The 3204-nt window shown below is 61.3% G+C and overlaps 1 non-coding gene across 1 annotated transcript; it reads left to right on the forward strand.

The window, feature by feature from the left end:
- The first annotated feature begins 2931 nt into the window (after positions 1–2931).
- On the forward strand, positions 2932–3050 carry LOC131864313 (5S ribosomal RNA). Its single transcript, XR_009363145.1, has one exon. It is a non-coding gene; the product is annotated as a 5S ribosomal RNA (ribosomal RNA).
- The last annotated feature ends 154 nt before the right edge of the window (positions 3051–3204 follow it).

Consider the following 3204-nt stretch of genomic DNA (forward strand, 5'->3'; position numbering starts at 1 on the left):
TTCGGAGCGCACCCTGGGCAAACCCAGCCAGGGTGCCCACCCCGGCCAAGGTGCAGGCGAGGTGCGCACCCGGGGCAAACCGGGCTCCGACAACGTGCACGCCGCACCTTGGAGCACACTTCGTAGCGCTCCCGGGTGCGCACCTCAGAGCACACCAAGGTGGGCAGCGAGGTGCGCACCTTTGATGCGCTGCCTTCACTAATTTCCAGAAAAGGCAAAAAAAAGAGGAGATTTTAAAATTTCCGTTTTGAAAGATAGTGAAAAAAACGGAACGCGGGTGCCATCTTGAGCCCGCCCTGGTGCACAGCCCAGGTAAGGTGCCCACCCTGGCAAAGGTGCGCACCCGGGCAATTAACCCTACTTCCGACTTCGTGCGCGCCAGGGTGGCAACCGGGCCTGGGAAGAGCCAATGCGAGAAACCCCACCAAACGCTCCGACAAAAAAAGAGGCGGCGCTCCAATAACCCCGCTTCGGAGCGCAGCCGGGGCAAACCCAGCCAAGGTGCCCACCCCGACGAAGGTGCACGCGAGGTGCGCACCCGGGGCAAACCGGGCTCCGACAACGTGCACGCAGCACCTTGGAGCACACTTCGAAGCACTCCCGGGTGCCCACCGGCGTTGCGCACCGTGGTGGGCAGCGAGGTGCGCACCTTTGATGCGCTGCCTTCACTAATTTCCAGAAAAGGCAAAAAAAAATGAGATTTTAAAATTTCCGTTTTGAAAGATAGTGAAAAAAACGGAACGCGGGTGCCATCTTGAGCCCGCCCTGGTGCGCAGCCCAGGCAAGGCATGCGCACCAAGGTGCCCACCCGCGGTGCACGCCCGGGGCAAACCGGGCTCCGACTTCGTGCAGGCCGCACCTTGGAGCACACTTCGGAGCGCTCCTTGGTGCGCACCATGGTGCCCACCAGGGCGCACCCGGGGCAAACCGGGCTCCGACTTCGTGCACGCCGCACCTTGGAGCACACATCGGAGCGCTCCCAGGTTCGCACCAGCGTTGCGCACCTTTGATGCGCTGCCTTCACTAATTTCCAGAAAAGGCAAAAAAAAACGATATTTTAAAATTTCCGTTCTGAAAGATAGTGAAAAAAACGGAACGCGGGTGCCATCTTGAGCCCTTCCTGGTGCGCAGCCCAGGCAAGTTGTGCGCACCAAGGTGCCCACCCTGGCGGAGGTGCGCGCCCGGGGCAAACCGGGCTCCGACTTCGTGCACTGCATGGTGCCCACCAAGGCGCGCAACCCAGCCAAGGTGCCCACCGCAGCGAAGGTGCACGCGAGGTGCGCACCCGAGGTGCACACCCGGGGCAAACCGAGCTCCGACTTCGTGCACGCCGCACCTTGGAGCACACTTCAGAGCGCTCCTTGGTGCGCACCAGGGCGCGCAACCCAGCCAAGGTGCTCACCCCGGCGAAGGTGCACGCGAGGTGCGCACCCGGGGCAAGCCGGGCTCGGACTTCGTGCACGCCGCACCTTGGAGCACACATCGGAGCGCTCCCGGGTTCGCACCAGCATTGCGCACCTTTGATGCGCTGCCTTCACTAATTTCCAGAAAAGGCAAAAAAAAAAAAAAAACGAGATTTTAAAATTTCCGTTTTGAAAGATAGTGAAAAAAACGGAACGCGGGTGCCATCTTGAGCCCGCCCTGGTGTGCAGCCCAGGCAAGTTGTGCGCACCAAGGCACCCACCCTGGCCAAGGTGGGTCACGGGGTGGGTCCTAGGGTGGGTAACGGGGTGGGTACTAAGGTGCGTGCCAAGGTGGGTCATGGGGTGGGTGCCAAGGTGGGCACCAGGGTGGGTGTGCACCAACCCTAGCCAGGGTAGGTCACGGGGTGGTTGTCGGGGTGGGCGTCAAGGAGCCAAGGTGGGTGGCAAGTAGCCAAGTTGCGTGCCAAGGTGGGTGTCGGGGTGGGTGCCAAGGATCCAAGGTGGGTGCCAAGGAACCAAGGTGGGTGTCTGGGTGGGTGCCGAGGTGGGAGCCAGGGTGGGTCCCAAGGTGAGTGCAAAGGTGGGTGCCAGGGTCAAGGTGAGTGCCAATGTGGGTTCCAAGGTGCCAGGGTCAGGGTGAGTGCCAATGTGGGTTCAAAGGTGCTAAGTTGGGTGCGAGGTTGGGTGCGAGGGTGGGTGGGTGCCAAGGTGTGCTAGGTGGAAGCCCGGGTGGGTCGGCATCCCATGGGTGTCGAGTTGGGTGCCTGATGGGTGCTTCTTGTCAAGTTTTAGTCGTCGGGACTCATTTCGAGCCTTAGAGGTCGTTTCTTGTCCGGTTGCCCTGTCTTCGACCTGGGAACCCAATTTTGGTCCTCGGGTCCCATTTTTTTTTGTCTCGCATCCCACTTTTGGCCTGTGGCCTTTTCGGGGTCGATTCTCGTTTTGGGCATCAGAGCATGTTTCTTCTCCTAAAACCCAATATTTGTTTATTAAGTCTCGGAACACATTTTTGTTCTCGTGGACCCATCATGGGTCTTGGAACGCATTTGTGGTCCTTGGGTCCCATTTTGCATCCCGAAACTTGTGTTTTGGTGCTTGATCCCTATTTTGGGTGCCCACCTTGCACCAAGTGCGCACCCGGGGCAAACCGAGCGCCTTGGTGCACCGGGGCAAGATCGAGCGTGCACCCGAGGCGCCCCGAACATGCACCAAGGTGCACTCGGCCCACATGTGAGCGCAGGTCGTTGCGCCCGAGGTGGTGTGTGGGCACCGCGTTGCAGACGGGACACTGCACGCACACGACGCCCCGTCCAGGTGCACGCACGTAGGCCGGGCCGGGTGCACACCCGACGCCCTAGCAAGGTGCGCGCACCCGGGCAGGGCTCACACTTGGCGAACGGGGCGCACTTCGCGAGGGAGGGTGTGCACCTCGACGGGGGTGGGTGGCCGGGGTGGATTCGCACGTGGGTCGCGGTTTGCTAAGTACACACTGCGACAAGCTCATAACGGGTGCGATCATACCAGCGTTAGTGCACCGGATCCCATCAGAACTCCGCAGTTAAGCGCGCTTGGGCCGGAGTAGTACTGGGATGGGTGACCTCCCGGGAAGTCCCGGTGTTGCACCCTTTTTTAGTTTTTCGCCGGGCGTCGCAATGCTATTTGAATAAACCTTTTGCCCGTTTGCGTTCTCGTCGGGGCCGGGCCGGGCCGGGGTGCGCTGCCCGCACTACCGCGCGCGCGGGGGCGACACCGAGCGCGCACCCGAGGCGCCCCGAGCACA

This window comes from Cryptomeria japonica, unplaced genomic scaffold (assembly GCF_030272615.1).
Source record: "Cryptomeria japonica unplaced genomic scaffold, Sugi_1.0 HiC_scaffold_83, whole genome shotgun sequence".
Lineage (NCBI taxonomy): Eukaryota > Viridiplantae > Streptophyta > Pinopsida > Cupressales > Cupressaceae > Cryptomeria > Cryptomeria japonica.